This window comes from Quercus lobata, chromosome 7, assembly GCF_001633185.2.
Source record: "Quercus lobata isolate SW786 chromosome 7, ValleyOak3.0 Primary Assembly, whole genome shotgun sequence".
Lineage (NCBI taxonomy): Eukaryota > Viridiplantae > Streptophyta > Magnoliopsida > Fagales > Fagaceae > Quercus > Quercus lobata.
In genome coordinates this window covers 16,159,687-16,172,438 of record NC_044910.1, presented here as the reverse complement: position 1 = coordinate 16,172,438, position 12,752 = coordinate 16,159,687, and the positions used below count along the sequence as shown (strand labels likewise).

At 31.7% G+C, this 12,752-nt stretch overlaps 1 protein-coding gene across 2 annotated transcripts in view; it reads left to right on the top strand.

Annotated features, from left to right (window-relative positions):
• Nucleotides 1–12,752, top strand: part of LOC115954154 (protein DETOXIFICATION 22-like) — a 29,450-nt gene that overhangs the window by 12,407 nt on the left and 4,291 nt on the right. The window contains exon 2 of one of the 2 annotated variants that reach the window (XM_031072057.1): nucleotides 10,059–10,123. The exons of the other annotated variant lie outside the window; for it this stretch is intronic. The gene's annotated coding sequence lies outside the window, so the exon portion shown is untranslated. The remainder of the gene's footprint in view (nucleotides 1–10,058; nucleotides 10,124–12,752) is intronic. 2 annotated transcript variants of the gene reach the window in all.

Below are 12,752 nucleotides of genomic sequence, written 5' to 3'. Positions count from 1 at the left end.
TTCTTATCAAGGATCAGGTCAACAAGATAGTGTTGCTCTAAGGGGAGAATGACTCTGGCCTTACAAACTTCCTAACTTCTCAGTTGCACCTTCCACCTTGTGCTCATCTTTCTAAATGTGTTGTATCTGCATGATGGCATTGCCGGCATGGGTATCCTCATCATCATGTTCTTCATCAAAGTTATTTTCTCTAATAAGTTTTTATGTTCTGGCAATAAAATGTCCTCTTTCTGGACCAATTCAAATTCCAAATTGATAACTCCTCACTTTCAAATTCTAAATTGAATCCATACCCTATAAATGGTCTCGTACACCACATTATAATCTCCCCATTCTTGGCTTCAACTCTCTTCACCTAGCTTGTCCTCACTTCTTAGGACTTGCCACTTAATCTAATCCACATCTAGCAATTCCTAATTTTTCACCCCTTTCTCGGCCTGAACTCTCTAAGTCTCCCACCTGCTCTACTCCACATCTTATGATTTCACTCTCCTTTCAACTCCCGACACCTAACAATTTCTTTATAACCTTTTCCCTCTTCCCTTCAAAATTCAAAAGGAATTAATTTTTTTTTTTTTTTGAGATGGGCAAAAGGAATTAATTTGATTGTGGATTTAACCAGCTCTCTTGCCCAACTCATTCCCCCTCCCTATCTTTAATTCACAACGTATTCACCATTAATAGATACAAATCTTGCCTCTTACCAGTGACTTTCATCCGTATTGTGCTCTCTTGTTACCAATGACTTTCATCCGATCAAATCGACCTTGTGTATTTAGATGACATTTTGGTTACTAGCAACAAGCTAATGTATTTGACCTCTCATTTCAAATTTGAGTTCATAATTTGGTTCAAAGGGCCTTGTATCCTTTCACCTCTTTCTTAGCCTTTTGAGGCTTCCTCCAAGTTCACCGAAATTTATTTATCTAAACAATGATACATCTTTGATCTACTTGTAATCGAATGAACTACACTCCTTTGAATATGTATGGAGTCCATTGATGAAACCACAAGGAAGGGGATGCTGAAGGCAAGGCTAGTAACTGGAGTAAAGTTGTAACAAGGAACCATAATGGAAGGTGTTGGTATGGCCAACGCTAATTTCAGGATCTAGCAAACTTTCTGTTGGGTTATGAATTGACCCTAGTTAAATTAACTAATTACCTAAGTTGATTAATTAAATCAAATTACATGAAAATACAATTAAGGAATAATCAAATTACCAAACTAAATTAAGTGCAACAGAAAATAAGTTTGACATGATGATTTGATCACAATGGGGAAAACCCTCGCAAGAAAAACCCCACTAAATGAATTTTAGGTCATAACTCCCGAAGTATACACTAATAAGAATAAAGGTCACAAGTACAAGGAATCTCTTATCTTATTTTGAAGTACCTATCTACATTAGAACCTATTGATCTAAAAGGAAGCGCAACTCCAATCCCTAGTTGGACTACTTCTTACATAAAACTTCTACTTTGCATGAATCTCCTATCCGTATCTAACACTGCAACAACTGCTTGATTGTTGTAACTTTTGTAATGTTCTTCAAATCACGCTTTGATGAACCGATAGTAGCTTGGTACAAAACCCTAAGTGCACAGAATGTCATAGCAACTCCTGGTATGCGTGTATCTCTTTGTGTGTATGATAAAGACTAGAAAATATACTTTTTATATGTACCGCAACCTTAGTGCACAAATTCCAAGATGGGCCAAGTCATTATGGGCTGAAATAGAAATTATTGTTCAGTTTTCTCGTAGCTCGATAAATCGAGAGGTGTCGAGTTAGGTATAGAGATTCATTTATTCTCTGATAGATCAACATGTATCGAAGTCCTATTTCTCAGCTTTTCTTGAGCAGCCTTGTGTGCTCTATTTGTACCACTTGTTAACAACTTCGTGTTATTCTTGAATACACTTTTAACGAAGACTTAAGATACATAAAAAGTGGGTTTTGACTTGGATTTGTCAATACATAAAATTATGATTCATACACTTTCCAAGATTGGTCGTAATTCATTTGTCAAATGTCAATCCTTTACTTCACCATCAAATTATGAATGTCAGTTTCGTCACTAAAGAACCCAGGCTTTGTTAAGATTGTTAGAAACGAAATTCATATTTTGTCGCTAAAGCATATTTTTAGTGACGAAATGTGATTTCGTCGCTAAAAACATATAAGTGCAAAACTATTATTATTTTTAGTGATGACTATTTTTCATTGCTAATTCTTCCTTATAGCAACGAAATGATTTTCGTCACTAATACTACGGCAATACCTATAGTGATGAAATATTTTGTCCCTAAAAATTTCAACTTTTAGCGACAAAATATTTCGTCGCTGTAGATTAATTAAGCTAGCGCCAAAGTTTCCATCCACTAGTGCCCATTTTTTAGATCATAATAGCAAAGAAAATTATTTTTCGTCGCTAAATGTTATAATTTTTTTCATTATTAGCGAATTTCATCGCTAAAACTGTATTTTTAGCGACGAAAAATATTTCCTCACTAATTTTCGTCACTAAAAATACATTTTGTTGTAGTGTGTTGATGTTCTAAAATATATTTAGGAGTTACCAGTTATTTATTAAATGGAAAGTTAAGAAAATTACAGTAACATAATTTCTTCATTTTCTTGATTGAAATGAGAATTTATATTTGATGGATGATAAAAAGAAAATTATAATGCTTTAATTCCTAGGTACAATCTAAAAAATACATGACTTTGATTTCCTAGTTACATTTTAAAAAATGAAAATTGGTTTGATAAGACCTATTTGATGAACTAGTGATTTAAGATCAAAGGCTACATAACAGGGTGGGAAGGTGTTTAGCACCCACCTCACTCATTGTAGTTGTTCCTCTAGGTATGATGCCCACACCATCATATCATGTTATCCATTTATTTAATGTGTCATCTATATCTATATGTATCTAAAAACTAAAGCGTAGAATTTAACGTTGCTACTCTTTTATTGTGCTACATCATTCACCTATTTTCAGCTCTTACTCTCTCATTTTTAACTCTTCTTTGTTTTTATTAATTTCTCACTTTCTCCAACATTTCCTCATATCTTTTACCTTTTGATCTTCCCACTCCTCTCTACCCTACCGATACTCTTTCTCTACCCATTGATCTTCCTTTTATTTTGACTCTTCTTATCCTATCTTCTTTACTCTAAATAAACTATTATCTCTCATTTGATCCATATTTCTCACACAAGATATGATAACTCTCTCTCTCTCTCTGAGGGTTTTTTTTTTTTTTTTTTTTTTTTTTTTCCTTTTGGTGGGTTTATAATTCTTTCTTTTGTCTCCACCGTAGGGTAATGATTTTTTTTTTCAACTGTTCTCCCATAAAAAAATGTGATAACTCTCTTTCTCTGGTTTGCATGTGGGTGTGTGTATTTTTTTGGTGGATTTTTTTATCCAATCTTGCATCTCTACTTAAAGTTGATCTAATTTGGTTGTGTTTTTAAGCTATTATTTCTTTTTTCTTTGATTTTTAGATGTGGTCCTATTTTATTATAAACTAGTTATAGGCCCATGCGTTGCACGGTTTTATGAAAAAACTTATAAAATAAATGTCTAAATAATTATGTATTTTAATAGATTCAATAAAGATAAAAGAAAAAATTATCCAGTGTAAATAATTATCTCACTAAAATAAGGGGTAAGATTTCTTCCTAAAACTAAATTAAATTGATAATTCCAAATTGAATTTTAAATTGATAATTATTTTTTAAAAAGTAATATTATAAATTAAAATTAAAGTTGATAATTCAAGAATACACGTGTAGAACATCTTGATAATTTGATGTAACATAAAAATCAAATAAGAAAATTGTTAAAATTAATCTATTAATTCTAACCATATTTAATCATTAACTTTAAGACCCTAAACCTAAGCATATAAATTAGATCAAAGCTAAGAAAATTAGTTTAAACAAAAGGCAACCAATACACAAAACCTAATCAATTTAATAAAAACAAAATACAAAAACAAAGAAGGAGTCTTTAGAAACTCGACAATGTTTTCGAATGTTTTGAATTCATTAATTAAAATCACATGAAGACGAAAAACCAATAATAACACTAAAGAAAATAAACAAAATGAAAATAATAATAATAATAAAAGAAGAAGGAATGCATACCTGCATTGTCATGGGATTTAGGCATTCACATATTGAAATAAGCTTCACTTCAAAGGGATATATAGGGTTATATATATTGGTAGAGTTCCATTTGAAATATAATTCATTTAAATCTTATTGAAATTAAAGATATCTAATCAATGTGTTTGTTTTTATCCCATAAAAATTGGAATTAAAAAAAAAGGTCATATGAAAAAAAGTAAAAAAAGAGTTGATTCAACATAATGTAACATATAAAAAATTAAAAAGAGAGAAAGAGAACGTGGTTGATAGTTATAAGGAATTTTGATATATATATATATATATATATATATATAAATGTCATCAACGTAGAAATTATCAAATTAATGGAGATATATACTGTTTCTTGGGATACATTTATATTAATCACCTCTTGAAGAATTTGGATTGTGCTTATCCCTTGATAATCAAGTTTTATAACTTGATATTCTAATAAAATAATTTTAATTTAATAATATTAAAATTTTGAAAATTTAGATGATAAATATTATCAAAATTAAATTTTTGTATGTTAAATATTATCCCCTAATTTAAGAAATATATCCTAACAAATAAAAAAAATAATGTTAATTAGATTATAAATATTATCTAAATTAAATTTTTGTATGTTAAATATTATCCCTTAATTTAAGAAATATATCCTAACAAATAAAAAAATAATGTTAATCTAATTTTATTTAATGATAAGAATGAATTAGAGTCCTGGTAGTATACTATTCATTTTTAGTTCTTTAAAAAATTTGGTATAATAATTATCAACTATAAAATGATAACACCTTATAAAATTATTATTTTGTAACCTACCAATTGTGCTCTAATGAGAATTTTGTATCTTTGGTTAATTCTCAAACCATAATCATATAAATTGTATAAATCATAAGCAAATTAGGTTAAACAAAAAAAAAAAAAAAAAAAAAAAAACACAAAACCTATTTGATTTAATGAAAAAAAAAAATTAGAGCAAACAAATACATACCTAAAAGATTGTAGGTAGAAGAAGAGAAGTATATAGAAAAAGAACCATATAGTACATATTCATTATAAATTATTTAGTTTTATATACACTCCACATTGAAGAAATTGATATGAATAAAAAGTCTAATATTAGTCTAATTTGTGGGAGTGTAAAGCTGAAGTCTAAATCTTAAAAAAAGTGGTAAGAGGAAATTCAAAGAATTTAGTGTTTTATTTAAATACTAAGAGTAGTTGCTGTTTTTTCTTTTTTTTTTCTTTTTTTCTTTTTACATGTACTACCTTGCTGATTTTTTAAAGGGTACAACGTTGCTTTATATATATATATATATATATATACACGTGCAGTAATATAATTTAAATTAAAAAATAAGGATAAGTTGAAGATTTTGGATTGTAATCAAATTGATATTATTTATCAACTTATAAATTATAATAAGAAAATGATTAGATGAAGAATTTGGATTATAATCGAATTATCAACTAAGAAATTATAGGAGAAGAAGATAAGAACAAAAAAAAAATGTCTATTTTTTTAAAAAAAAAATCTAACAAAATTTTTGCAACTTGATGGAGAGGGAGAGAATTTTCAATTGTGTGGAAATTAGATATCCAATCATTTTAGGAATTATAAGAGAAGAAGAATTAAGTTAGGATGTATGTTTATCCAAAATCTTCATCTAATACTTTATTTTTACGTGTACTATGTTGTTTTTTGGTTACACATGATAATATAATTTTTTTTTTAAAAAGGATTAGATGAAGAGTCTATTGATTTTAGACTTTGTTGATAACATTTTAGATAAATACAACTGTTATAGTTATAAATCAAATACTATTTTCTTTTATTATTTGATTTGTCATATTTATCCAAAAAATATGTATATTTCTATTCTTAAAATCTAAAATTTTATTAAAATTCTGCAATTTGGTGAAGCCATTTGGCGTAATCACAGCGTCTAAGCCCATCTTTTATTATATATAATATGATATATTATATAATAATATTATGTTATTCCATTACATGGTATAGTTTTGGTAATTTGGTGTTTACAACTATATCTTTTATTTTGAATATTCTTCTCATTATCTTTTATTCTATATTTGTTATTCTCTCCCCAAAAAAGGTGATACTCTCTCTCTCTCTCTCTCTCTCTCTATATATATATATATATATAATTCTTTCCTGCAACGTATTAGGTGTTGTGTTTTTTGAGTTTGCATCACAAGTCCTTTCACTTCCTCTTAATTATAGTTTTTCTTTGATATTTATTTGAGTTAATCCTTAGTTAGTTTGGAAGTGAGGAGTTTAGTTTATATCAAAACACAATCGACATGACTATCATGAATTTAAATATGCCTATCAATTATTTGAATAATATCAATTGTAATTATGTGATAATTTTTTATTATCATCATAATCATGATAATCTCTTTGAGAGAATGAAAATTTTGAATAATAAATTTGAAACTTAAAAATTTTAGCTGTCCCAAAAGTAATTGAGAAAAATGTAATTCATAATAACAATATTTAGAAGAATATGGACCACTTCAATCAAAAGGATAATATCAAACAAAAACACCAAAAATGATAAATTTATATATTTGTAAAAATAGAGAGATAAAAATTATTTTTAGAAATTTTTTAATATTTTGGAAGAACAAATTATATACAGTTAAATTTAGAGAGTAAATTATATATTATAATTTATACCCCATCTCAAAATAATCATATATTCCCACACATTTCTTAGATCTGTAACTAGTTAGGTTAAAAAAATAAAATAAAACCAACATCATGACGTCATTCACATTTGAAGCAAATGTATGATGTTTGAACACAAAATGTGAATATTTGAAATTAAAAAAAAAAATATCTAGAAATCTTTGATCCTTATTCAACTCATATCATCAAAGACAAACATGTTTTTTGATTGAATGAATGGCAATAACAATCGTCAAACAATCAAATGGATAAGAAAGTTGCATTCGGTTTACTAGCTTCCTGTTTAGGATGAATTGAGCAGAATTTTGTTGTGCTTTTAGGCTTTGAAAATTAGAGGATTTAAAATCAAAGTCAATTGGATTACCAACCACAGTATCACCTTTCTGAAAAGCTTCTTCTGGATCTCCAGGAAAAATTGTGTGCTTTTAACTGTGAACCTCCCTCTAATTATAAGGGAGGGGGTGTTGGGGTACAATGATTAATGAGTTTGAGTGAGTCTCAGACTCCCCAAAGCTTGAATTTTAAGAATAACAGGTCAAATTTAGATGGGGTAGTGTTTGAAATTTGGGAAAAAAGGGCAAAATGCCTAAAAATTCGTAGTTAGTGGGCAAGTGCTAATCAACACTTATGCTAAGGGTCTAAACCAATGTTATGAATACCGTTTCAAACCCCATTTCGGCATACCATTACATGCTATTTCAGTTTCCAAGTTACTGCTATATATATATTAGTGATAAAAATAAACCCCATATAACAAATTATTATGGGTTTTGAAAGTTCAAATAGTGTAAAAACACCCTTGAACGTTTAGACCCCCAATTTACAAATTAACCAATTCAAGCTTTATGTCAAACAACTAGTGTGCGGAAAATGAACAAAAACTATAAGACAGAATTGGAAAACTATCTAAGCTAAATTAAAATCACAACCCACAGCAGATAATAAAAGGCAAAGATAAAAGGGAAGGAAAATGCAAACACAAAGACAACACGCAATGTGATATCGAAGAGGAAACCGACGCCCTTGGCGTAAAACCTCTCCGCCGCCCTCCAGGCGGTAAAAAATCCATTAGAAAATGTAGTTGGGATACATGGACAGCAATAGACCCTCCAAGCTTAATCTACCAAGTGCACCTAAGCCCTCCAAGCTTCTTGCTCCAACGAGGTTACGCTAAACCTTTTTCTTTTCTAACTTCCCGGATTCCGCTACTTGACCATAGTATCAATCAATATAAATTGGTTCATTCCTAACTGCTTCCCAGCACACCAAACAACCCTCTCACAGTAATGGAAATGGTGAGAACAAGTTTTTGGTAAAATGCCTCTCAAGGATTTGACAATGGAGAGGAAGAGAGTTGAGGAATTTGAAGAGACTCTAATGTATAAATTGTAGATGAATCAATCTTGTTTTACTCTAGGGTTTCTCTCTGAAAATTCTCTCTGGAAGCTCTTTTTCATTTGTAGGTATAAGGGGTATTTATACTAGGGTGAGAAGAGAATGTGAAACGTCAGGTTTTTCAAAACAGGGGTGGCTCGCGGCTTGGCCTTGCGACTTGACTGAGTCGCGAGATCCAGTTGCGAGATAACCATATGGCCAGTTGTCCTGTTTTGTCCTATAGTGCTCCAGCTAGCATGGCTATTCACCTTCTAGCATGCTTGGCACGTGTGCTGCATCTGGCGGCTTGCAGCCGCGAGTCACCCGCGAGATCAAGCCGCGAGTCTCTGTTTTCTTGCACACTCTTGAGCATTCAATACTCTATCTCACTCATTACCCTTACAACAAAACCCACCTAAATACAAGATTACTAAATGCTGAAATACAAGCAAATTTGGCACAGAATAAAGCCAACAAGATGGTTGATTAAGTTCAACCTTACAGGTTTTAAAGTTATAAGTAAATATTTCAACTAATATGTAATGTTTAAGCTCAAACATTTAAATGAGAAATCATATTGCCCTATGAATGTTCAATTAGTGTGTAAAGCACTTTGAACGTTTAGACCCCTAAAATACAAATTACCAATTCAAGCTTATTATCAAACAATGTATGTGCGGAATATGAAAATAAGCTAAAACAGAATTGATAAAATAATCTAAACCAAATAAAATCACAACTACAGTAGAAATTAAATGGCAAAGATTAAGGAAAGAGAGATGCAAACACAAAAACAATACAGCGATGTGTTATCGAAGAGGAAATCGAAATCCTCGCCGTAAAACCTCTCCGCCGCCCTCCAAGTGATCAGTAATCCACTAGAGAATGAAGTTGGGATACATGAACGGCAGAAAACCCTCTAAGCCTAATCTACCTAGTGTACCTAAGCCTTCCAAGCTTCTTGCTCCAACGAGGTTACGCCAAACCTTTGTCTTCTCTAGCTTACTGGATTCCGCTATAACCCATAGCATTAACCAATATCAATTGGTCCCTTTCTAACTGCTTTCCAAGCACCAAATAGCCTCCTCATAGATATGGGTATGGTAAGAAAAGGTTTTGGCTAATATACCTCTCAAGGATGTAACAATGGAGAGAGTGAGAGTAGAGAAATTTGGAGAATCAAAGGATGAAGATTATGGATGAGTCAATCTTGTTTTTCTCTAGGGTTTCTCTCTCAAAATTCTCTCTGGAACCTCTCTACAATACGTGGGTATAAGGGGTATTTATACTGGTGTGTGTTTGGAATGCGAAAGATCAGTTTTTCCTAAACAGAATGGTCTAGTGACTTGACCTTGCGACTTGACTGAGTCACGAGTTTGAGTCGCGAGCTAACTGCCTGGCCAGACTAGAAGTTTTGTCCTGTAGTGCTCCAGCTGGTATGACTCTTCAACTCCTCTGCATGCTTCACACGTGTGCCAACTTTGGCGACTTGCAAGCCGGGAGCCAGTCGCGAGATCCAGTCAAGAGGCCCTGTTGAGTGCACACTCTTGAGCTTTTTCTTCACACTCTCTCACACACTACCCTTACATGATTCTCACCTAAATACAGGGTTTCTAAATGCTGAATTCAAGCAAATTTGGCTCAGAATAAAGCCAACAAGATGGTTGATAACCTTACACCTTACAACAAACATTCTAATATTGATTTTGTTTTTTCAACAGATCATTTTGAAGCTTTTTCTTTATTTCTGTCAATGTTCAATTGTAATGTGCTTTATATATATTAACTGAAAAATTTATTCAACAGAAAGCAAATTATAAGGAAACAAAAGAGGCAGCCTTCCTTCCTTTCTACATGATTATACACGCTAGGTGGGTAGCAGCTTGTACCAAAAGAACTAAACCAACCTTGATTCCTAGACCATTTAGCTAATTCATGAGCAGTGATATAAATAGAATTATTAAATATTTATTAACATTTACAGTTTCTTAGTATATTATATATTTATGCAACAGGTTTGTGACTAGTTCTTTAAAGAACCAATCATAATCTTACGTGATCATCTCTAATCATGAGGGAGCATATTAATTGTTAAATCTTGATTTCGTTTTAACTTTTAATCAGATGGTTTGATTTAAGCACAAAACATTTCATTTTAATTGTAAAGACTTCTAGATTTGTTTTCAATCGAGCAAGTGAAAATTCAGAAGTCTTAATTATGATTTTTTTTTCCTTTTGTCCTATAGTGGCAATTTCACCCTTGATGTGAGGTTAAACGGAGGTCACAAAATGGAGTGTCTACATCTATGATTGTTGTTTGGGGCTGTAAGTGTAGTTTTAGTTTGGTATTGCAAAGTATTTGTCAATTATCTGGTTGGTTTGCCTTGTGGATGTGTTAGTTTTGTGTCTGTGATGCAAATTCTCACTGTCATTTGTTGTATTAGGGGTTAGGGCCATTTGCGGCTCCGGTTTTTGTGTTTGAATAAAATTCTTTACTGATTCATCAAAAAGAAAAAAAGAGGAAAAAAATTTGTGACTTAGATACATTGCTGACTAAGTAGTCACATTTTGCTTGATTCTTTTTCTTTTTCTTTTTCTTTTTTTCTTTTTTTCTTTTGTGTTTCATTTTGCTTGATTCATATAGTCTGAATGATTTTGAATTATTCTCATATAAAAATCGGAAAAGGAAAGAAAAATCAAAATAAGAAATCATTGAGTCATCAATATATATATAAAAGCAGAGATCTTATGCGAGAAAGCATGACGTTCTACCATGTGACTCACTCTATGAAGAGAATTGAAATACTCTTAAATCATATCAAAGATAATAAGAAATATGAAAATGGAGACTCTTTATTTCCTTTGGTTCAATGTTTTAAGACTACTTTTAATTTGTTACATTTTTTATTCAAAGTTTTAAGACTACTATTTATTTCACTTGGTTCAATGTTTCAATACCTTTCCTCTCCCACACACACAAAAAAACTCTTTGCATTTCCATTCACTATTTTCACTTCTACTCCTTTATATACACTTGCTCACAATCTTTCATGCCATCCCATCTCAAATACACTCAAAAAAATAAAAATAAAAAAACGATGTTATTTACCTTTAATCTTTCAACAACACTTACATAACTCCAACATTGTGGTACCATTTGATCCTAACCCGTATGAGTAAGCTATAACTAAGGAAGGGGGCTTATGTTTTTTATTCAGTGACGGTAGCTTACGATTTTAATGTTGAAATCGAACATTGTGGATTTTGTAAATGAATGTTCAAATAGTGTGTAAAACACCTTGAACGTTTAGACCCCCAAAATACAAATTACCAATTCAAACTTATTATCAAACAATGTATCTGTGGAATATGAAAATAAACTAAAACAAAATTGATAAAATAATCTAAACCAAATAAAATCACAACCACAGCAGAAATTAAATGGCAAAGATTAAGAGAAGAGAGATGCAAACACAAAAACAACACAGCGATGTGTTATCAAAGAAGAAACTGAAGTCCTCGGCGAAAAATCTCTCCGCCGCCCGCCAAACGGTCAATAATCCACTAGAGAATGAAGTTAGGATACATGAACAGCAGAAGACCCTCCAAGCCTAATCTACCTAGTGTACCTAAGCCCTCCAAGCTTCTTGCTCCAATGAGGTTATGTCGAACCTTTATCGTCTCTAGCTTACTGGATCCCGCTATAACCCATGGCATCAACCAATATCAATTGGTCCCTTCCTAACTGCTTCCCAAGCACCACATAGCCTCCTTACAGATATGGGTATGGTGAGAAAAAGTTTTGGCTAATGTACCTCTCAAGGATGTAATAATGGAGAGGGTGAGAGTAGAAGAATTTGGAGAATCAAAGGATGAAGATTGTGGATGAGTCAATTTTGTTTTTCTCTAGGGTTTCTCTCTCAAAATTCTCTCTAGAAACTCTCTACAATACATGGGTATAAGGGGTATTTATACTGGTATGTGTTTGGAATGCGAAAGGTCAGTTTTTCCCAAACAAAATGGTCTGGCGACTTGACCTCGCGACTTGACTGAGTCGCGAGCTAACTGCCCAATCAGACTAGAAGTTTTTCCCTATAGTGCTCCAACTGCCGTGACTCTTCAACTCCTCTGCATGCTTCACATGTGTGCCAGCTTTGGCAACTTGCTAGCTGCGAGTCAGTCATGAAATTCAGTCGCAAGGCCCTGTTGAGTGCACACTCTTAAGCATTTCTTCACACTCTCTCACACACACACTATCCTTACATGATTCCCACCTAAATACAGGGTTTCTAAAATGCTAAATTACAAGCAAATTTGGCATGGAATAAAGCTAACAAGATAGTTGATTAAATTCAACCTTACAGTAAAGGTTGTGATTCGTTTTAGGTCTTTGGATGTTTGAGATTTTGATTTGGGAAAGTCATAAATGTAATTTGTTTTAGAACTAAAGAAAGAGTAAAAGAAACATTTTAATTGATTATTTATGAAGTTAGCTATTTT